General features: G+C 49.8%; 1 protein-coding gene across 1 annotated transcript in view; it reads left to right on the forward strand.

Moving 5' to 3' along the window:
- The first annotated feature begins 13,884 nt into the window (after positions 1 to 13,884).
- LOC141052411 (polycomb group RING finger protein 3) overlaps positions 13,885 to 24,969 on the forward strand; it is a 156,653-nt gene continuing 145,568 nt past the window's right edge. Inside the window, exon 1 of the mRNA XM_073549639.1 lies at positions 13,885 to 14,255. The gene's annotated coding sequence lies outside the window, so the exon portion shown is untranslated. The remainder of the gene's footprint in view (positions 14,256 to 24,969) is intronic.

Consider the following 24,969-nt stretch of genomic DNA (forward strand, 5'->3'; position numbering starts at 1 on the left):
TTCTATTGTTATTTTAGCTGTGTGGTTAGGGTAATTGTTGTCACGAGGACCCGTCCTGTGTGACACGACCCGCAGGTCGGTAACTAAAACAACAAGACACGGGGGAAGGGGAAACAGTTACAACGGTGGGCCCTGCGATAGGGGACGGGGACGTGGAGACCTCCTGCACTGCCCTGAGTCAGTGTCCCTCACACTCCTAACGTTCCCTATACAGGCTCCTCACCTGTCACCGAGCCGGAACCTGTCACCCTATCACACCCTACACCTATCCCTTGCTAGGGAGCTGGGTGATGCAGGCACTGGCCCCACCGCTGTACTAATACACACCAGGGAAAAATGCAAACAGGGAAACACCACTTAGCTTTGCTCTGTTGCTATTGCTCCCAGCAACAGAGTCCACCACCAGAATGCAGCTTTCCTCCAGAATAGCTGCTACTTATCCAAGCTTTGTCAGAGCTGCAAGGAACACCTCTCTAGCTCCTTCCTTCACCAGACTTTAACCAGAGCTCCCCTGAGCTGCTCTCTGCAGTTCCTTCCTTCACCAGTCTTGGTTGGAAATGAGCAATATCACCAACAGTGATTGCAACCACCTGAAACTCTTTTATAGGTAAGAGCAAGCAATCACACCTGCTTCATAATCACGTGCACTAAACTAAAGTAACCAGAGTGCAATGACTCTAACGGCCACTGGAGGCAAAACTAGAACTGAAACCACCACAGTGCAATGACCCTAATGGCCACCGGGGCAAAACTATCTTTAAGCACACAGCTTAAGGAAAAAAAAAGGTTACTAGTGCAAAATCTGTCATAATCCAGCCTGGATCATGACAATTGTGTTGTTGGAAGGTCACCTTCGGCCAAGTCTTAGTTCCAGAGCACTCTGGAAAAGGTTTTCATCCAGGATATCTCTGTACTTGGCCACACTCATGGTTCCTTCAATTGCAACCAGTCATCCTGTCCCTGCAGCTGAAAAACACCCCCATGGCATGATGCTGCTGCCACCACGTTTCACTGTTGGGATTGTATTGGGCAGGTGATGAGCAATGCCTGGTTTTTGCCACACATACCACTTAGAATTTTTTGGTGACAATTGTATCTTCTTCTCATCAGACCAGAGAATCTTATTTCTCATAGTCTGGGAGTCCTTCCTGTGTTTTTTAGCAAAATATATGCGGGCTTTCTTATGTCTGGCACTGAGGAGAGGCTTCCGTCAGGCCACTCTGCCATAAAGGCCCAACTGGTGAAGGGTTGCACTGATAGTTGACTTTGTGGAACATTCTCCCATCTCCCTACTGCATCTGTGGAGCTCAGCCACAGTGATCTTGGGGTTCTTCTTTACCTCTCTCACCAAGGCTCTTCTCCCAAGATTGCTCAGTTTGGCTGGATGGCCAGATCTAGGAAGACTTCTGGTGGTCCCAATCTTCTTCCATTTAAGGATAATGTAGGCCACTGTGCTCTTAGGAACCTTGAGTACTGCAGAAATTCTTTTGTAACCTTGGCCAGATGTATGCCTTGCCACAATTCTGTCTCTGAGCTCCTTGGCCAGTTCCTTTGACCTCAGGATTCACATTTGGTCTGACATGCACTGTGAGGTGTGAGGTCTTATATAGACAGGTGAGTGCCTTTACAAATCAAGTCCAAACAGTTTAATTAAACACAGCTGGACTCCAATGAAGGAGTAGAACATCTCAAGGAGGATCACAAGGAAATGCACAACATGTGACTTAAATATGAGGGTCTGAGCAAAGGGTCTGAATACTTATGACCATGTGATATTTCAGTTTTTTTAAAATAAATTTGCAAAAATGTCTACATTTCTGTTAAGATGGGGTGCAGAGTGTACATTAATGAGAAAAAAATTAACTTTTTTGAATTTACCAAATGGCTGCAATGAAACAAAGAGTGAAAAATTTATAGGGGTCTGAATACTTTCCGTACCCACTGTACTTTGCGACTTCCAACATGGAGCATAAACTGATTACAGACCATCATGTATTAGGACACAGACAGAACCGTGTTGTCACCATCAACTGGGCACTCGCAAAGTCACATATCTCACACAATGGGGCATTTACTAAGGGTTCGCTCACATCTGCGTATGATATCAGTGAGAGCAATGTGAGCAAAAATCAAATTGCACTCGCACCAATGTTATTCAATGAGGTAGTGTCCATCTGTAAATTTTTCCTCACTTGGAATTGGGGTGAGGAACAAAATCGCAGCATGCTACGTATGGCCGCAGAAAACAGCCGAGACTCACCAATGCAAGTCAGTGGATGCAAGAAAAAAAAAAAAATTGCACGGCACACGGACCATGCATGTGCCGTCCAATTTTTACGCACCCATCTCAAGGGAAACCCGACATTTCAAAAGCCAAGTACAGTAAATTCACAACCCGAACTGTCACAATAGAATAGATAGAAATATGTCCGTAACATATAAATAGAAATATGTCCGTAACATATAATCAGTGCTTTGCATGTGTAGTTTATTGTACATGTATTTAGCTAGTAAAAATGAATGAAAAAATGGCATGGGGTCCCCCTTATTTTTAATAACCAGCTGAGGGAAAGAAGACAGCTGTGATCCATGAATCTTCCTAACCTATTAACCCCTTCACAGCCAGACGTATTTCCGTATTTGCGTTTTTTGCTCCCCTTCTTCCCAGAGCCATAACTTTTTTATTTTACCATCAATGTGGCCATGTGAGGGCTTGTTTTTTGCAGGACAAGTTGTACCTTTGAATGACACCACTGGTTTTAACATATCGTGTACTAAAAAACGGGAAAAAATTCCAAGTGAGGTGAAATTGCAAAAAAGTGCAATTCCACTTTTTTTTTTTTTCTACCAAGTTCACTAAATGCTAAAACTGACCTGCCATTATGATTCTCTAGGTCATTACGAGTTTGTAGACATCAAACATTTCTAGGTTCTTTTTTAAGCGGTGAAAAAAAAATCCAAAATTTGGTAAAAAAAAATAATAGCGACATTTTCCGAGACCTGTAGCATCTCCATTTTTCATGTTCTGGGGCTGGGTGAGGTGTTATTTTTTGTGCGCCGAGCTGATGATTTTATTTACACCATTTTGGTCTCGATACGATCTTTTCATCGCCCGTTATTGAATTTTATTTCAATGTAACAGCTACCAGAAAAATGTAATTCTGATGTTTTGAATTTTCTCGTTACGTCATTTAGCAATGTTTAATTTTTTTATATTGCTAAATCGGGCGATTCTGAATGTGGCGATACCAAATATGTGTATTTGATTTTTGTTTTATTTGAATGTGGTGAAAGGGGGGTGATTTTAACTTTTTTTCTAACTTTTTGCATGCTTCAATAGGCTCCATGGGAGACTAGAAGCTGCAACATTTCGATCTCCTTTGCTAAACACAGGTGATGATCAGATCGCCTGTGTGGAGCAGAAATGCTCACTTGCTATGAGTGCCAATGTTAGGGTGACGCTCATAGCAATGCTCAGGCAATGGTTATACAGATCTGCTTCAGACCTCTGGTTGTTATTCCGACCCATCAGTGACTAGTGATCATGTGACGGGGTTACAGATGGGCAGGATTTACGACGTGCTTCCCGTAAGGGCGAGTTAAATGCCGCTGTCAGAAATTGACAGCGGCATTTATCCACCCGCGGTTCTTGAGGGCACATGTCAGTTGTATAGATCAGCTGTCTTATGCCCCGGAAAGGCACGGGCTCCAGCACTGAGGGGGACTCTGACATCAGCATACTATTATGCACGATGTCGGGAAGGGGTTAATATCATCTTACGGTTGTCTGCGTATCCTTCACTGATTATTAAAAAGGGAGGACCTCACAAAAAATGACATGGGGGTCCTCATTTTTAATAACAAGCAAAGGCCAAGCAGACAGCTGTTGGCTGATATTAATAGGCTGGTAAGGGCCATGGATATTGGACCCTTACGAGACTAATAACACCAACCTTCTGTCGCCCCAGAAATTACGCATTCTGTTTAGCCTCAGCTCTTCCATTTGCCCTAATGCGTTGTCGGGGTAATGTCAGCTGTATAATGTCTGCGGACATCAAGCCCAATGGTTAGTAATAGAGAGGCATCCGTCAGTCATCCTTATTGCTAACCCCATAGTGAAAAGAAATAAACACACAGAGAAAAGTCCTTTAATTGTAAAACACACTCCATGACAATAACTCTTTTACCCATTTATTAGTAAAAAATAAATTAATCCACCAGGGTCCACCATAATTTCATAATAAGGAGTACCTACAGTGGGGAAAAAAAGTATTTAGTCAGTCAGCAATAGTGCAAGTTCCACCACTTAAAAAGATGAGAGGCGTCTGTAATTTACTTCATAGGTAGACCTCAACTATGGGAGACAAACTGAGAAAAAAAAATCCAGAAAATCACATTGTCTGTTTTGTTTTCATTTTATTTGCATATTATGGTGGAAAATAAGTATTTGGTCAGAAACAAAATTTCATCTCAATACTTTGTGATATATCCTTTTTTGGCAATGACAGAGGTCAAACGTTTTCTGTAAGTCTTCACAAGGTTGCCACACACTGTTGTTGGTATGTTGGCCCATTCCTCCATGCAGATCTCCTCTAGAGCAGTGATGTTTTTGGCTTTTCGCTTGGCAACACCGACTTTCAACTCCCTCCAAAGGTTTTCTATAGGGTTGAGATCTGGAGACTGGCTAGGCCTCTCCAGGACCTTGAAATGCTTCTTAGGAAGCCACTCCTTCGTTGCCCTGGCGGTGTGCTTTGGATCATTGTCATGTTGAAAGACCCAGCCACGTTTCATCTTCAATGCCCTTGCTGATGGAAGGAGGTTTGCACTCAAAATCTCACGATACATGGCCCCATTCATTCTTTCATGTACCCGGATCAGTCGTCCTGGCCCCTTTGCAGAGAAACAGCCCCAAAGCATGATGTTTCCACCACCATGCTTTACAGTAGGTATGGTGTTTGATGGATGCAACTCAGTATTCTTTTTCCTCCAAACACGACAAGATGTGTTTCTACCAAACAGTTCCAGTTTGGTTTCATCAGACCATAGGACATTCTCCCAAAACTCCTCTGGATCATCCAAATGCTCTCTAGCATACTTCAGACGGGCCCGGACATGTACAGGCTTAAGCAGTGGGACACGTCTGGCACTGCAGGATCTGAGTCCATGGTGGCGTAGTGTGTTACTTATGGTAGGCCTTGTTACATTGGTCCCAGCTCTCTGCAGTTCATTCACTAGGTCCCCCCGCGTGGTTCTGGGATTTTTGCTCACTGTTCTTGTGATCATTCTGACCCCACGGGGTGGGATTTTGCGTGGAGCACCAGATCGAGGGAGATTATCAGTGGTCTTGTATGTCTTCCATTTTCTAATTATTGCTCCCACAGTTGATTTCTTCACTCCAAGCTGGTTGGCTATTGCAGATTCAGTCTTCCCAGCCTGGTGCAGGGCTACAATTTTGTTTCTGGTGTCCTTTGACAGCTCTTTGGTCTTCACCATAGTGGAGTTTGGAGTCAGACTGTTTGAGGGTGTGCACAGGTGTCTTTTTATACTGATAACAAGTTTAAACAGGTGCCATTACTACAGGTAATGAGTGGAGGAAAGAGGAGACTCTTAAAGAAGAAGTTACAGGTCTGTGAGAGCCAGAAATCTTGATTGCTTGTTTCTGACCAAATACTTATTTTCCACCATAATATGCAAATAAAATGAAAAAAAAAACAGAATGTGATTTTCTGGATTTTTTTTTCTCAGCTTGTCTCCCATAGTTGAGGTCTACCTATTATGTAAATTACAGACGCCTCTCATCTTTTTAAGTGGTGGAACTTGCACTATTGCTGACTGACTAAATACTTTTTTTCCCCACTGTACGACGATCCCCGTCTCTGCTACCTCCAGAGCCAGTGATGTGCGATGACATCAATGTGACCGTTCACCATGGCAGTCAGAACACAACGAGAGTAGCGCGAGAACCCGACTGCAGTCACGTCAGCCGATGAACTGCGGTAACTTACTGACGTCACTGTTCGCAGCGTGTGAACTTATTGCCAGTTCTTATTACAGCAGTTCATCACTACACACGGATGGTTTAAGGGCATAAAAACTGGTCACATGAATGGCATATGGATGTAAAAGACGGGCAGATGGATGGTATAAGGTCGTAAAAAAAGACATGCACATGGCATGGCGATGTAAAAAAAGACATGGATGGTGTGGGGATATAAAATCTAAACACATGGATTGCATACGGACACAGAATCCTCTATTTTTACTGGATCAAAAAAAGAACACTTTGCAGACATTTGTCCTAACCTAGGAATAACGTGCCTAACCTGTAACAAAATGTGCCAAACCCACCCCACAGCGCGCCAATCCCACCCCACAGTGCGCCAAATCCGCCCCACCGTGTGTCAAATCCGCCCCACAGAGCGCCAATCTCACCCCACAGAGTGCCAATCTCACCCCACAGCGCGCCAATCCTGCCCAACACTGCGCCAAATCCGCCCCACAGAGCGCCAAACTCACCCCACAGCGCGCCAATCCCACCCAACACTGCGCCAAATCCGCCCCACCGTGTGCCAAATCCACCCCACAGAGCGCCAATCTCACCCCACAGAGTGCCAATCTCACCCCACAGCGTGCCAATCCCGCCCAACACTGCGCCAAATCCGCCCCACAGAGCACCAATCCCACCCTGCGCCAAATCTGCCCCACAGCGCGCCAATCCCGCCCCACCGTGTGCCAAATCCACCCCACAGAGCGCCAATCTCACCCCACAGCGCGCCAATCCCACCCAACACTGCGCCAAATCCGCCCCAGAGCACCAATCCCACCCTGCGCCAAATCTGCCGCACAGCGCGCCAATCCCGCCCCACCGTGTGCCAAATCCGCCCCACAGCGCGCCAATCCCACCCAACACTGCGCCAATCCCGCTCAACACTGCGCCAAATCCGCCCCACAGCGCACCAATCCCACCCAACACCGCGCCAATCCCACCCAACACTGCGCCAATCCCACCCAACACTGCGCCAAATCCGCCCCAGAGAACCAATCCCACCCCACAGAGCGCCAATCCCGCCCCACCGTGTGCCAAATCCGCCCCACAGAGCGCCAATCCCACCCAACACTGCGCCAAATCCGCCCCACAGCGCGCCAAATCCCACCCAACACTGTGCCAATCCCGCCCCACAGCGCGCCAATCCCACCCCACAGCGCGCCAAATCCGCCCCACCGTGTGCCAAATCCGCCCCACAGAGCGCCAATCTCACCCCACAGCGCGCCAATCCCGCCCAACACTGCGCCAAATCCGCCCCACAGCGCGCCAATCCCGCCCAACACTGCGCCAAATCCGCCCCACCGTGTGCCAAATCCACCCCACAGAGCGCCAATCTCACCCCAGAGTGCCAATCTCACCCCACAGCGCCCCAATCCCGCCCAACACTGCGCCAAATCCGCCCCACAGAGCACCAATCCCACCCTGCGCCAAATCAGCCCCACAGCGCGCCAATCCCGCCCCACCGTGTGCCAAATCCACCCCACAGAGCGCCAATCTCACCCCAGAGTGCCAATCTCACCCCACAGCGCGCCAATCCCGCCCAACACTGCGCCAAATCCGCCCCACAGAGCACCAATCCCACCCTGCGCCAAATCTGCCCCACAGCGCGCCAATCCCGCCCCACCGTGTGCCAAATCCGCCCCACAGCGCGCCAATCCCGCCCAACACTGCGCCAAATCCGCCCCACAGCGCGCCAATCCCACCCCACAGCGCGCCACTCCCGCCCCAGTGTGCCAAATCCGCCCCACAGAGCGCCAATCCCACCAAACACTGCGCCAAATCCGCCCCACAGAGCACCAATCCCACCCTGCGCCAAATCTGCCCCACAGCGCGCCAATCCCGCCCCACCGTGTGCCAAATCCGCCCCACAGCGCGCCAATCCTGCCCAACACTGCGCCAAATCCGCCCCACAGCGCACCAATCCCACCCCACAGCGCGCCACTCCCGCCCCAGTGTGCCAAATCCGCCCCACAGAGCGCCAATCCCACCCAACACTGCGCCAAATCCGCCCCACAGAGCACCAATCCCACCCTGCGCCAAATCTGCCCCACAGCGCGCCAATCCCGCCCCACCGTGTGCCAAATCCGCCCCACAGCGCGCCAATCCCACCCAACACTGCGCCAAATCCGCCCCACAGCGCGCCAAACTCACCCCACAGCGCGCCAATCCCGCCCAACACTGCGCCAAATCCGCCCCACAGAGCGCCAAACTCACCCCACAGCGCGCCAATCCCACCCAACACTGCGCCAAATCCGCCCCACCGTGTGCCAAATCCACCCCACAGAGCGCCAATCTCACCCCACAGAGTGCCAATCTCACCCCACAGAGTGCCAATCCCGCCCAACACTGCGCCAAATCCGCCCCACAGAGCACCAATCCCACCCTGCGCCAAATCTGCCCCACAGCGCGCCAATCCCGCCCCACCGTGTGCCAAATCCACCCCACAGAGCGCCAATCTCACCCCACAGCGCGCCAATCCCACCCAACACTGCGCCAAATCCGCCCCAGAGCACCAATCCCACCCTGCGCCAAATCTGCCGCACAGCGCGCCAATCCCGCCCCACCGTGTGCCAAATCCGCCCCACAGCGCGCCAATCCCACCCAACACTGCGCCAATCCCGCTCAACACTGCGCCAAATCCGCCCCACAGCGCACCAATCCCACCCAACACCGCGCCAATCCCACCCAACACTGCGCCAATCCCACCCAACACTGCGCCAAATCCACCCCACAGAGAACCAATCCCACCCCACAGAGCGCCAATCCCGCCCCACCGTGTGCCAAATCCGCCCCACAGAGCGCCAATCCCACCCAACACTGCACCAAATCCGCCCCACAGCGTGCCAAATCCCACCCAACACTGTGCCAATCCCGCCCCACAGCGCGCCAATCCCACCCCACAGCGCGCCAAATCCGCCCCACAGAGCGCCAATCTCACTCCACAGCGCGCCAATCCCGCCCAACACTGCGCCAAATCCGCCCCACAGCGCGCCAATCCCGCCCAACACTGCGCCAAATCCGCCCCACCGTGTGCCAAATCCACCCCACAGAGCGCCAATCTCACCCGAGTGCCAATCTCACCCCACAGCGCCCCAATCCCGCCCAACACTGCGCCAAATCCGCCCCACAGAGCACCAATCCCACCCTGCGCCAAATCAGCCCCACAGCGCGCCAATCCCGCCCCACCGTGTGCCAAATCCACCCCACAGAGCGCCAATCTCACCCCACAGCGCGCCAATCCCGCCCAACACTGCGCCAAATCCGCCCCACAGAGCACCAATCCCACCCTGCGCCAAATCTGCCCCACAGCGCGCCAATCCCGCCCCACCGTGTGCCAAATCCGCCCCACAGCGCGCCAATCCCGCCCAACACTGCGCCAAATCCGCCCCACAGCGCGCCAATCCCACCCCACAGCGCGCCACTCCCGCCCCAGTGTGCCAAATCCGCCCCACAGAGCGCCAATCCCACCCAACACTGCGCCAAATCCGCCCCACAGAGCACCAATCCCACCCTGCGCCAAATCCGCCCCACAGCGCGCCAATCCCGCCCAACACTGCGCCAAAACCGCCCCACAGCGCGCCAATCCCACCCCACAGCGCGCCACTCCCGCCCCAGTGTGCCAAATCCGCCCCACAGAGCGCCAATCCCACCCAACACTGCGCCAAATCCGCCCCACAGAGCACCAATCCCACCCTGCGCCAAATCTGCCCCACAGCGCGCCAATCCCGCCCCACCGTGTGCCAAATCCGCCCCACAGCGCGCCAATCCCACCCAACACTGCGCCAAATCCGCCCCACAGCGCGCCAATCCCACCCCACAGCGCACCAATCCCACCCCACAGAGCGCCACTCCCGCCCCAGTGTGCCAAATCCGCCCCACAGAGCGCCAATCCCACCCAACACTGCGCCAAATCCGCCCCACAGAGCACCAATCCCACCCTGCGCCAAATCTGCCCCACCGTGTGCCAAATCCGCCCCACAGCGCGCCAATCCCACCCAACACTGCGCCAATCCCGCCCCACAGCGCGCCAATCCCACCCCACAGCGCGCCAATCCCACCCCACAGTGCGCCAATCCCACCCAACACTGCGCCAGTCCCGCCCCACAGCGCGCCAATCCCACCCCACAGCGCGCCAATCCCACCCCACCGTGTGCCAAATCCGCCCCACAGCGCGCCAATCCCGCCCCACCGTGTGCCAAATCCGCCCCACAGAGCGCCAATCCCACCCCACAGAGCGCCAATCCCACCCAACACTGCGCCAAATCCGCCCCACAGAGCACCAATCCCACCCTGCGCCAAATCTGCCCCACAGCGCGCCAATCCCGCCCCACCGTGTGCCAAATCCGCCCCACAGCGCGCCAATCCCACCCAACACTGCGCCAAATCCGCCCCACAGCGCGCCAATCCCACCCCACAGCGCACCAATCCCACCCCACAGAGCGCCACTCCCGCCCCAGTGTGCCAAATCCGCCCCACAGAGCGCCAATCCCACCCAACACTGCGCCAAATCCGCCCCACAGAGCACCAATCCCACCCTGCGCCAAATCTGCCCCACAGCGCGCCAATCCCGCCCCACCGTGTGCCAAATCCGCCCCACAGCGCGCCAATCCCACCCAACACTGCGCCAATCCCGCCCAACACTGCGCCAAATCCGCCCCACAGCGCACCAATCCCACCCAACACTGCGCCAATCCCGCCCCACAGCGCGCCAATCCCACCCCACAGCGCGCCAATCCCACCCCACAGCGCGCCAATCCCACCCCACAGCGCGCCAATCCCACCCAACACTGCGCCAATCCCACCCCACAGCGCGCCAATCCCACCCCACAGAGCGCCAATCCCACCCCACAGAGCGCCAATCCCACCCAACACTGCGCCAATCCCGCCCCATAGCGCGCCAATCCCACCCCACCGTGTGCCAAATCCGCCCCACAGCGCGCCAATCCCGCCCCACCGTGTGCCAAATCCGCCCCACAGAGCGCCAATCCCACCCCACAGAGCGCCAATCCCGCCCCACCGTGTGCCAAATCCGCCCCACAGAGCGCCAATCCCACCCAACACTGCGCCAATCCCACCCCACAGAGCGCCAATCCCGCCCCACCGTGTGCCAAATCTGCCCCACAGATCGCCAATCCCACCCCACAGAGCGCCAATCCCACCCCACCGTGTGCCAAATCCGCCCCACAGAGCGCCAATCCCACCCAACACTGCGCCAATCCCGCCCAACACTGCGCCAATCCCGCCCCACCGTGTGCCAAATCCTCCCCACAGAGCGCCAATCCCACCCAACACTGCGCCAATCCCGCCCAACACTGCGCCAATCCCGCCCCACCGTGTGCCAAATCCGCCCCACAGAGCGCCAATCCCACCCAACACTGCGCCAATCCCGCCCAACACTGCGCCAATCCCGCCCCACCGTGTGCCAAATCCGCCCCACAGAGCGCCAATCCCACCCAACACTGCGCCAATCCCACCCAACACTGCGCCAATCCCACCCCACAGCGCGCCAATCCCACCCCACAGCGCGCCAATCCCACCCCACAGAGCGCCAATCCCACCCCACAGAGCGCCAATCCCGCCCCATAGCGCGCCAATCCCACCCCACCGTGTGCCAAATCCGCCCCACAGCGCGCCAATCCCGCCCCACCGTGTGCCAAATCCGCCCCACAGAGCGCCAATCCCACCCCACAGAGCGCCAATCCCGCCCCACCGTGTGCCAAATCCGCCCCACAGAGCGCCAATCCCACCCAACACTGCGCCAATCCCACCCCACAGAGTGCCAATCCCGCCCCACCGTGTGCCAAATCCACCCCACAGATCGCCAATCCCACCCCACAGAGCGCCAATCCCACCCCACCGTGTGCCAAATCCGCCCCACAGAGCGCCAATCCCACCCAACACTGCGCCAATCCCGCCCAACACTGCGCCAATCCCGCCCCACCGTGTGCCAAATCCGCCCCACAGAGCGCCAATCCCACCCAACACTGCGCCAATCCCGCCCAACACTGCGCCAATCCCGCCCCACCGTGTGCCAAATCCGCCCCACAGAGCGCCAATCCCACCCAACACTGCGCCAATCCCGCCCAACACTGCGCCAATCCCGCCCCAACACTGCGCCAAATCCGCCCCACAGAGCGCCAATCCCACCCAACACTGCGCCAATCCCGCCCAACACTGCGCCAATCCCGCCCCACCGTGTGCCAAATCCGTCCCACAGAGCGCCAATCCCACCCAACACTGCGCCAATCCCACCCAACACTGCGCCAATCCCACCCAACACTGCGCCAATCCCGCCCCATAGCGCGCCAATCCCACCCCACCGTGTGCCAAATCCGCCCCACAGCGCGCCAATCCCGCCCCACCGTGTGCCAAATCCGCCCCACAGAGCGCCAATCCCACCCCACAGAGCGCCAATCCCGCCCCACCGTGTGCCAAATCCGCCCCACAGAGCGCCAATCCCACCCAACACTGCGCCAATCCCACCCCACAGAGCGCCAATCCCGCCCCACCGTGTGCCAAATCTGCCCCACAGATCGCCAATCCCACCCCACAGAGCGCCAATCCCACCCCACCGTGTGCCAAATCCGCCCCACAGAGCGCCAATCCCACCCAACACTGCGCCAATCCCGCCCAACACTGCGCCAATCCCGCCCCACCGTGTGCCAAATCCTCCCCACAGAGCGCCAATCCCACCCAACACTGCGCCAATCCCGCCCAACACTGCGCCAATCCCGCCCCACCGTGTGCCAAATCCGCCCCACAGAGCGCCAATCCCACCCAACACTGCGCCAATCCCGCCCAACACTGCGCCAATCCCGCCCCACCGTGTGCCAAATCCGCCCCACAGAGCGCCAATCCCACCCAACACTGCGCCAATCCCACCCAACACTGCGCCAATCCCACCCAACACTGCGCCAATCCCACCCCACAGCGCGCCAATCCCACCCCACAGCGCGCCAATCCCACCCCACAGAGCGCCAATCCCACCCAACACTGCGCCAATCCCGCCCCATAGCGCGCCAATCCCACCCCACCGTGTGCCAAATCCGCCCCACAGCGCGCCAATCCCGCCCCACCGTGTGCCAAATCCGCCCCACAGAGCGCCAATCCCACCCCACAGAGCGCCAATCCCGCCCCACCGTGTGCCAAATCCGCCCCACAGAGCGCCAATCCCACCCAACACTGCGCCAATCCCACCCCACAGAGTGCCAATCCCGCCCCACCGTGTGCCAAATCCACCCCACAGATCGCCAATCCCACCCCACAGAGCGCCAATCCCACCCCACCGTGTGCCAAATCCGCCCCACAGAGCGCCAATCCCACCCAACACTGCGCCAATCCCGCCCAACACTGCGCCAATCCCGCCCCACCGTGTGCCAAATCCGCCCCACAGAGCGCCAATCCCACCCAACACTGCGCCAATCCCGCCCAACACTGCGCCAATCCCGCCCCACCGTGTGCCAAATCCGCCCCACAGAGCGCCAATCCCACCCAACACTGCGCCAATCCCGCCCAACACTGCGCCAATCCCGCCCCACCGTGTGCCAAATCCGTCCCACAGAGCGCCAATCCCACCCAACACTGCGCCAATCCCACCCAACACTGCGCCAATCCCGCCCCACCGTGTGCCAAATCCGCCCCACAGCACCAGTAAAAGTGGCCCCACTTCAGCCTGCTCCATCTCCGTTTCCAGCAGAACCTGTGAAGCATTATATTGGAAACTTGATGGTGTTAATGAGAAGGTCCACAGACAGTTGTCCCCTTCTTCCGCCATTGCCTCCACCACACAGGCTGCCCCATCACCCTGGGGTGACATCAGAGGGCGAGCTGCGGCGTGCAGTGGCAGCAGCCATGTGCCGGCCTCTGCCATGCTCCTCTCCTCCTCCCTCTCCTGCATTAGGAGGCCAGTCCCCTCCCCCCTCCGCCAGGCGCAGGCGCAGCTCACACACTCGGCTCTCCTCGGCACGATTCGGCTATTTCCGCCTCTTTGTTTTAAACTCCAACCGGAATTTTTTTCCTCCTCATTTTTCTGTGTTCTTATTTTAACTAAGGGGGGACTCATTGGCAGCACGGGAGCCCCCCTGCCCCCACAGCCAGGCTTTGCCTATTGCCCTGTGTGTCTGTGCTGTGCCCGGTGGTGAAAGCCCCTCCAGCAAGCAGCAGCTTCATCTCCGGAGACACAGCAAGTCCACCGTGGGAATTGCAGCAGGTCAGTGTCTGACATCCACCCTGCAAAGTGGGAGAGCAGCTGGGCTGTGAGCCCCCCATGACATGATGCCCCCTGCGAGTGTGCCATGCCTGCAGCCCTCATGGCTCCTCAGCCCTGGCCTTTATCCCACTGCTCCCCTCCCTACTTTCTGTCCTTTCCAGAGCCCCCCTGGCTCATGGTCCTCAGGGGGCATCCTCTAGCCATGGCATTGCCCTTTTACCCTTCACCCACCTGCCATTCCTAGAAGTTCTCCATGCCCCATGCACACAGCTGCCATCATGGTCTAGGTGCCATCCCCACTTTTCACTTTTAGGCTCTGGTATCTTGAGCCAATTTAACCCATTATCGCTACCTTACTTAATTTTAACCCTTGCCATCTCGCTGTCACTTTTTTTTTTCTTCCACTGACACCACAGATTTGGTCTGCATCTTGGGTTGCCATATAACTTGCTCAGGCATCCTAGGTTACTCTTGGTGGCATAATTTTGCAAGCCTACGTGCTCCTGACGCATTTTACGTCCTTACTACTTTAGTCCACTTCTGCCTTACTGATCCAGCACAATGACATGTCCTGCATTGTCTTCATCTGGCATCTGCAGACCTTGTTGGAGCTTCTCCTACCTCCTTAGACCTGTCCTGCTGATGACCAGCCACCTGCCACCACCTTAGTATGTGGCCACTAATGTTTCCTGGTGTTGGACCCCAATGCAAGTTTACCTGTTATGACCAGTGTTTTGTTTGTGAATTTTCCATTATTTTGTCTTTGCATTGTTCTCTAAGTTCCTGCTGACTATTCATACTTTCTGCCCACCATGAGAACCCTTCCCCATCTCTAATGGCACAGTGCCCTGGTACTTTTTCTACTTGTCACTATTTCTGCTTCTAGTGTCTCCCATCTTCTCTTGCCTTTACCTTCCCCTTTTTGTCATTCATTTCTAGATTTTTTTTCTGTTTTCACTTTCCCATGGTTGTTACTCATGGCTTACTCCATTAAAATCTACTAAAATCACTTCTGCAATGGTAGGTGAGTGGCACTGATGACTCTTCTGTGCTTAGCTGCCAGGACACGGGCGTCAGGTGCTCCATACCTGCTGATCATGCATGGTGTCCTGGCCGGTACGTACTATGGCAAGCTCATCAGTGGATCTAACCTCTTGATGGGAGCGCCACTGGAAAACTCTAAGATTTAGGTGTCCTGAGCATGAACTCCATTTCCCTCTTAAGTCATTCTTGCAGAGGTCTAGGTTACTAAGGCTAGGTTCACACAGATTTTTTTCGAGGGGTGTTTTAAAGCGTAGCTTCTCCCAAATCTACACCTCAAGAAATGCTTAAAATACTCTATGCTTAGTATGAAAATCCACTTTGCTGTTGTATGGCAAGTTCTCTATTTCCAATGAGGTGTTGCAAGCCCTCCAACAAAAAAAAAAAAGTGAAATGTCACTTGGTGGTGCAAAGTCAAAAAGCTCCAAAACAATGTCATGTGGGGGGACATTCAAAACTAGTTTAAAGCTCCTTCAGAAATGCTTCAGGGTAAGAAAGACTCCTCCAAAAACCAAAATAAAGCTATGTGCACACTACGCCTTTAAACTTAGGCGAACATGACAAGTTTTTCAAGCAGAAGACACTTTAGGAAACTTTTTTTTTTCCCCTCTGAATTTTAGTCGTTTTCTGACAGTTTTGGCTGCTGACGTTTTTTGGGGGAATTACAATGTTTTCTTTTTTTAACATAGTTTTCCTAGTATCTTTTGAGCTTTCCAAGTGACTTTGTATAGGTAAGTACAGAGTGTCTTCTGAGTAGAAAATGCCAGAAGAATGGTCAGGGCGCTTTTTGACATTTTTAGAAAAGTGGTTAAAAGACGTTCAAAAGCCCAAACCCAAGCTCAGCAAGTCCTTTTTATATAGAAATGTTTATGTTCATTTTTTTCAGGTGAAAAAGACATTGTGAGCGCACCATCTAAAGAGGCTTTTCTGAAGTGGATTCCTCTTGAAAAACTTGTTGGCTTTTTCCGCCTCCTAAAAGCCTTGTTGAGGATCTATGATTTATGGTGCCGTTTTATAGGGTCTTTACACTTCTACTATGTTTATATAGTTGACATGGTGTGCACAGGACACTGTGTTCCTGAACATGATTTCTAAAGGTCCAGGTGTTAGTCAAGTTCTCCAGTAGGAAGGTCCATCCGGGCAGCACCGTGCAAGCCTGATGATGAGTCGTGGTCAGTCTCGAAAGCTTGCTATTTGTCATCCTCTCTAAACGATAGCAGCTACTGAACACTCTCACTTTTCTGTCTTATGGACTAACTCTGCACAAAGATATTCTATCCTAGCATCAGATCCCTGCAATTATGACTTATAAAGGGAGGAGGACCCGGCTCATGAACTTTTGACAGCAAACTTGTGACCTTCTCTGAGTTGTGTCTGAGTCAGATGGTTGATTGCAATAATTTGTAGAAAAACCTGTATTTTCAGGTCTGGGTAGGACCCGGCTTTAAGTCATACACACGACCACCTGTTACTTTTATGCCCAGTCTAAGCCTGGCACAGCATTCCTATCACTGCTACGGGATGTACTTGGAAATCATAAAGTGACGTGAGAACGGTCTGTTGCTTTGCTGGTCAGTTTCTAGTTGGAGGCACCATCTTTTCATTTGATTAGATTTGCCGAATAATGAGTGATCTGCACCCACCACCCATCTGTTTCTAAATACTATAATGGTTGTATTGAGTTTGATGCTGTGTTAACACTCTTACTGTTTCTTGAGATTGGCATGGAGATTGTAACTGTAAGTATTGTTACTGAAGTGGAGTTATTCTTCGTCTCCAGTTGGTTGCTGGACAAACAGAATCACTTGTTTATTGAGGCTATTGTACAATCTTTTTACAACAGTATTTGTCATTGGCTTTCATGACATATTTGAAACAATCTAGAAATTGTCCTTTGTATTCCTTATTAATGCAATATGAATGTCACTAATGTACTATATTGGATTCGCTTTGTATAGGGACCATCATGTTGTGTGATCAAGGCAACACTGAGCCTTAGGCCGGCGTCACACTACCGTAGAATACAGACGAGTGCTATGCAAGAAAACATCAGTGTTAATCTATGGGGCAGCTCACATCACTGTATTTTTTTTCTCGGGTGTATTCTACCTGCATGTAAAATCGTAGCATGCTGCAATTGTACGTGTATATATATCGCAGAGTCTCGCCAATTCAAGCCCATGGGTGCGAGAAAACATCAAACACCTCGCGCACCAGGCGAGTGCTGTCCGATGTTTACGCACCGGTGTCCTTTGAAAAGTCGGCAATTCATGTGCGGTGTACACTAAAATCACACTGACAGGTTAGCATAGAATAGATAGAGAGCGATATATATATACACACACACGTTTGTTACTGACATCTATGTATATATATGCATTTATATTGCATAGATAGATACAAGAAAAGCTGGCAAATGATCTGCCGCGTACAGTGTAATCACAGAGTGATAGGCTAGAATAGAATGGATATGTACACATAGAATAGATTTGTGTGTATAAAATATATACTGCTCAAAAAAAATAAAGGGAACACTATAACATAGGATGTGGTATTTTAGTGTTCCCTTTATTTATTTGAGATAGAGATATATATATATATATATATATATATATATATATATATATATATATATATATATATACAGTGCCTACAAGTAGTATTCAACCCCCTGCAGATTTAGCAGGTTTACACATTCGGAATTAACTTGGCATTGTGACATTTGGACTGTAGATCAGCCTGGAAGTGTGAAATGCACTGCAGCAAAAAAGAATGTTATTTCTTTGTTTAATTTTTTTGTAAATTGTGAAAAGTTTATTCAGAGGGTCATTTATTATTCAACCCCTCAAACCACCAGAATTCTGTTTGGTTTCCCTAAAGTATTAAGAAGTATTTCAGTCACAAAGAACAATGAGCTTCACATGTTTGGATTAATTATCTCTTTTTCCAGCCTTTTCTGACTATTAAAGACCCTCCCCAAACTTGTGAACAGCACTCATACATGGTCAACATGGGAAAGACAAAGGAGCATTCCAAGGCCATCAGAGACAAAATCGTGGAGGGTCACAAGGCTGGCAAGGGGTACAAAACCCTTTCCAAGGAGTTGGGCCTACCTGTCTCCACTATTGGGAGCATCATCCGGAAGTGGAAGGCTTATGGAACTACTGTTAGCCTTCCACGGCCTGGACAGCCTTTGAAAGTTTCCTCCCGTGGCGAGGCCAGGCTTGTCCGAAGAGTCAAGGCTAACCCAAGGACAACAAGGAAGGAGCTCCGGGAAGATCTCATGGCAGTGGGGACATTGGTTTCAGTCAATACCATAAGTAACGTACTCCACCGCAATGGTCTCCGTTCCAGACGAGCCCGTAAGGTACCTTTGCTTTCAAAGCGTCATGTCAAGTCTCGTCTACAGTTTGCTCATGATCACTTGGAGGACTCTGAGACAGACTGGTTCAAGGTTCTCTGGTCTGATGAGACCAAGATCGAGATCTTTGGTGCCAATCACACACGTGACGTTTGGAGACTGGATGGCACTGCATACGACCCCGAGAATACCATCCCTACAGTCAAGCATGGTGGTGGCAGCATCATGCTGTGGGGCTGTTTCTCAGCCAAGGGGCCTGGCCATCTGGCCAGCATCCATGGGAAGATGGATAGCACGGCCTACCTGTAGATTTTGGCCAAGAACCTCCGCTCCTCCATCAAGGATCTTAAGATGGGTCGTCATTTCATCTTCCAACAAGACAACGACCCAAAGCACACAGCCAAGAAAACCAAGGCCTGGTTCAAGAGGCAAAAAATCAAGGTGTTGGAGTGGCCTAGTCAGTCTCCTGACCTTAACCCAATTGAAAACTTGTGGAAGGAGCTCAAGATTAAAGTCCACATGAGACACCCAAAGAACCTAGATAACTTGGAGAAGATCTGCATGGAGGAGTGGGCCAAGATAACTCCAGAGACCTGTGCCGGCCTGATCAGGTCTTATAAAAGACGATTATTAGCTGTAATTGCAAACAAGGGTTATTCCACAAAATATTAAACCTAGGGGTTGAATAATAATTGACCCACACTTTTATGTTTAAAATGGTTCCATGACAATTGTGTACAAGATAATTGTGTACGGACAATTGTGTCCAAGGCCAATTGTGTCCAAGGCCAATTGTGTCCAAGGCCAATTGTGTCCAAGGACAATTGTGTACAGGGCAATCGCCTTGTACACAATTGCCTTGTACACAATTGTCATTGTACACAATTGGCCTGTACACAATTGTCTGTACACAATAGTCCGTACACAATTATCTTGTACACAATTGTCCTGTCACCGTTTAAAATGTATTAAAATTTAACTGAGCAACATAACTTTTTGGTTTGTAAGATTTATGCATCTGTTAATAAATCCTGCTCTTGTGTGAAGTTTGAAGGCTCTAACTTATTTGCATCTTATCAAACCTGCTAAATCTGCAGGGGGTTGAATACTACTTGTAGGCACTGTGTATATATATATATATATATATATATATTATACAGAGATTGGGCTGGCCATGACAGGGATTTGATGTGGTGGTCCTTCATCCACACATTGATTGACCTAGCTGTGGCATGGCACATTGTCCTGCTGGAAAAACCAGTCCTCGGAGTTGGGGAACATTGCCTGAGCAGAAGAGGAATCAACTGTTTTTCCAGGATAGCCTTGTATGCAGCTTGATTCATAAGTCCTTCGCAAAGATTAACCTGCCCAATTCCAGCCTTGCTGAAGCATTCCCAGATCATCACCCATCCTCCATCAAATTTCGCAGTGGCTTGTACACCTCTACAGGTCTCCGTCTAACCATTAGACGACGAGGTGTTGGGCAAAGCTGAAATTTAGACTCATCAGAGAAGATTACCTTATTCCAGTCCTCTATGGTCCAATCCTTATGGTCTTTGGCAAACTTCAAGGGAATCTGTCCCCTCATATTGGCGGTCTATGTAAATGATTTCGGCCCGGTCCGATGGGCAGTGTTTTGGGTCCTTTCCTCCACCCCTCTTTGGCCGCTGTCCGCAATATTTCTGGGAATTTCCATAGTTGTCCTCCATATTACGCGCGTGCGCATTGTAATCTTGACTTGCGCGCGCAGTATGCTTTGCCCAACTGCGGGCAAAGCCGAAAAGCATTAGTGCGCATGAGCCGGTGAACTATGTCTCGGAAGTATTTCTATGTGTTCTGGGACATAGTTCACCGGCGCATATTCTATGAGCAGGAGGATGCTCCTGTAAAAAATGCAAAAATCGCGCAAAAAATCGCATAAAAACATGCGTTTTTCTTAGGAAGAAGTCCATTTTTTCTGCATATGTGGGTACATAGCCTTATATGACGTTTCTTTCCTTCTGAGTTTTGCACTGTGCCTCAAAAGTATTTTTTGACGTCATATGGGCTATCGGTGAACTCATGAGAAATTGCACAACAAATTTTGGGGTCCATTTTCTCCTGTTACCCTTGTGAAAATACAACATTTGGCGCTAAAAAAGATTTTTGCGGAAAATATGCATTTGTTTTTTTTTTAATTTCATGGCTTAATGTTATAAACTTCTGTGAAGCACGTGTGGATTCAAAATATTCAACATCTAGTTACGTTCCCTAAGGGGTCTAGTTTCCAAAGTGGTATCACATGTGGGGGATTTCCACTGTTGAGGCACACCAGGGCTCTCCAAAGCAACATGGCATCTGCTAATTATTCCAGCAAGTTTGAAAATTGTGAAATTTTCATAATTTTCACCAAATTTCCATTTTTTTCACAATTAAACGCAAGTTATATCAAAGAAATTTTACCACAATCATGAAGTAAAATATGTCACAAGAAAACATTCTCAATATCAGTGGTATCCATTGAAGCGTTCTAGAGTTATGACGTCCTGCACACCGATGTCATCAGTGTGACATGTACCGGCGCCTGGGAAGCAGCGATACTGTTAGCACTGTTCCCCGGTGCCGGGTGCACAAGACAGTTCTTAAGTTCTCTCCTGCTCTGCCAGCATGAACAAGGGAGAATGTTGAGGGTTGTATTCAGCTGCTAAGAGCGAGAGCAGGCGGCAGCTAATGGACTACCATCAGCCTACACCTGCTGCCGCTGCAACCCTCAGCTGTCAGCTTCAGCATGCCTGTTTATCAAAAATATAGGGGTACCAAGGTTTTTTTTTTAAATTATATAATTAAAAAAAAACACGTGAGGTCCCCGCCATTTTTGACAACCAGCCTTGCTAAAGCAGATAGTAGGGTACTGGTAATCTCAGGATGGTAAGGGGCAATGGATATTGCCCCCCCCTCCACTCCCAGCCTGAAAGTAGCAGTCTTAGGGTTCATATTTGTGGGGTTGATGTCACCTTTGTATTGTCAGGTGACATCAAGCCCACAGTTTAGTAATGGAGAGGCGTCTATAAGAAGCCGATCCATTACTAATTCTATAGTTGTATGGTAAATAAACACACAGCCAGAATAAAGTCTTTTGTTTGAAATAAAAACAAAACACACTTTTCCCTTTTTATTTAATAATAACAAACACAGTTATACTCACTGAATGCCCATTCTATTGAAGCTCTAGTGTCCTGTAATAAGACACAAATAAAAAACAACAATATCCCATATCCCTCACCTGTCTGCTGACGTTCTGACCCATGACGTAATCCATGTCTGGGGATAAATAGTTTTCAACCTGTACGGTGCCAAGATGTGACCGTCCAGGCTGAGAACCACTGGGAGATTGAGCTGCTGCGAGCGCAGTCTCAGTGACTAGCGGTGACGTCATCGAGGTTACCAAAAATACAGGGGAACCCATGCCGTATTTATTAACTTATTTTTTTGCGCAGGTGGCGGATGATGATTACTCTCATTAGCTGCCGCCTGCTCTCCCTTGGCTGTTATCAGTTCAGTACAACTCTCAACGTTCTCCCCTGTTAGGGCTGATAGCAGCACGCTTCCCTGGCGCCAGTATGTTTGGTACTAATGTGACACATGGTTGCCACACGTATGCCACAAGTTACATACACATGGACACTGATATCTCCGGAATTGTTTTTTCAGATACCGGAAACATCAGGACGTGTGAAAGAGCCCTTACCTAGGGACATGTGCTGCTGACAACAGTATTTGATATTTATGCAGCGTACACTATGCAGTTGCACAAGCCAAGGCTAGGGAACGAGACTTTGTAGGAATGATCGACTGGCCCATGGCAAGGATCAATGATAACTTATATTTTCTACTTCATGAGTTTACTTTTCTTCTTCATACCTTAAGTCTGGTTGGGGCAACCCCATTTTTTTTTTTTTAAATCTCACCCCTGAAAATGAGTTGAATGTAGAGGTCCTGCCTCTTGGCTATAGCCACACTATGATCAGCCAGTATGATACGTTGTTGCTTGAAATAATTTATTCATTGGCAAGCTTGTATTTTTTTTTCTTTTTTTAAGGGTTTGTCCCTCACTATGCAGAGCATTTCCAGGGGCGTAACTATAGGGTTGCAGTGGCAATCGGATGTCTTTGGATGCCATTTCTCTTCTTTAATTACGGTAATTGACCCCTTAAGGACTGAGCCACTTTGCATGTTAATGACCAGTTTGCAATTTTTACATTTTTATGTACTGATATCAGATAATTATACCACACAAGTTAGTTAATAATTAACATTTCCCATATGTCTCCTTTACATTTGCATAATTTTTTAAACACTTTTTTGTTTGGAAGTTAGAAGGGTTCAAAAGTTGATGATCAATTTCTTATTTTCCAACAAAATTTGCAAAACCATTGTGTTTGTTTAAAGGACCACATCACAATTGAAGTGACGTTGAGATTTTATTTTTTTATTTTTTTACAGAGCATACCCAAACGAGACACCATTCTTAAAACTGCACCCCTCAAAATGCTCAAAACCACTTTCAAGAATTTTATTAAACATTCATTTTTTTCAGGTATTAAGGTAATGTGAAAGAGAAAAATGAATTTTTCCTTTTTATCACAAAGCGGTTACTTTAGTCCGCAATTTTTTTATTTTCAAAAGGGTAATCAGAGAAAATGGGCCTTGCAATGTGTGCAATTTCTCCTTAGTATGCCAATACATTATATGGAAAGGAAAACTACTGTTTGGCGCACAGCAATGCTCGGAAGGGAAAGAGCATAGTTTGCCTTTTTAGGGGCAAAATTGGCTGGAACAGAGTACGGACTCTATGTAGCATTTGCAGAGCCCCTGATGTGCCTAAACAGTAGAAACCCCTCCCACAAGTAACCCCATTTTGGAATCTAGACCCCTCAAGGAATTTTATATAGATGTGTTGTGAGCACCTTGAGCCTCAAGGTGCTTCACAGAATTCTATATTGTTGAGCCGTGAAAATGAAAGATCACATTATTCCCACAAAAATGTTGTTTTGTCCCCAATTTTTTCATTTTCACATAGGTAACAGGAGAAAATTGACCATACAATTAGTTGTGCAATTTATACTAACTACGCCGATGGCCCAAATGTGGTAGAAAACTACTGTTTGGGTGCACGGCAGGGCTCTGAAGGGAAGGATCACCTTTTTGACTTTTGGAGTGCAAAATTGATTTGGAAAAGATCGCAGTCGCCATGTAGCCTTTGCAGAACCCCAATGTGCCTAAACAGTGGAAACCAATTTGAAAATTACACCCCCTTAAGTAAATTTATCTAGATGTGTGGTTAGCATTTTGAACTCACAGGTGCTTTGCGGAATTTTAAAACATTGGACCGTGAAAATTAAAAATGGTCTTTTTGCCAAAATGTTTTCAGCCCCACATTTTCACTTTCACAAAGGTAACTGGAGAAAATGGACCCCAAAATCTGTTGTGTGGTGTCTCCTGAGTACGGTAGTGCTTGATATGTGGTCAAAAACTTTTTTTAGGCACAATGGAAAGCTCAGAAGGGAAGAAGTGCCATATACGGGTAAGTGCACACGTTGCGGAAAGAGAAATAGGTAAAAATGACAACATAATTTGTCACACAGTTTGTACTGAATGGGGCAATACCCCATAATTGACTGTACATTACAGTTTGGCCACACAGCGAGGCACTGGAGGGAAGAAGTGCTATTTGATTCTTGTAGAGCAATTGCCTTAAGATCCTTCAGCACCTACCAGTGATTGACAAACCTTCATGCCAGCGTTCAACTTGCATTCATGGCTGTGTTCCTGATCACTTCCCTGTGTAAACACGAGAGCAATCAGTGGCCAAAACGCCTAATCTGTTGGCTGGTCACATCTTTTATGCAGACCTACAAATTTTTTAGTTGACATCCCTTTATCCTCATACAGCAAACAGAGGAGCTTGGCAGTAGACAAGAAGCAGGTTTTGCTGCGTTTTTGTTGTTTCGTGTGCATGCTGTTGTTTCTCGTTTAGTGCGACCCTCCCAAAATAAAAAAAGCATGATTTAACTTTCTTAGGTTTGTGCAGCAAAAAACTGATACCTGCGTCTTTTGCAGCATTTTAGCACCTACCCATCATTTCTTATGGGTGAAAGAATTACGAAGAAAGAAGTGACATTCTGCAGTCAGAAAGAAAAACCAATGTGTGTGCATGAGATTTCTGAAATCTCATAGATTTTGCTGGTAGTGTAAAACGTAGTTTAAAATTTGCATAAAAAAGCAAAAAAGTGCTGCAAAACCTCAATGTGTAGACATAGCCTTAGGCCAGGA

This window comes from Dendrobates tinctorius, unplaced genomic scaffold, assembly GCF_039654945.1.
Source record: "Dendrobates tinctorius isolate UK_male_01 unplaced genomic scaffold, ASM3965494v1 ptg000160l, whole genome shotgun sequence".
In the NCBI taxonomy this organism is placed as follows: Eukaryota; Metazoa; Chordata; class Amphibia; order Anura; family Dendrobatidae; genus Dendrobates; species Dendrobates tinctorius.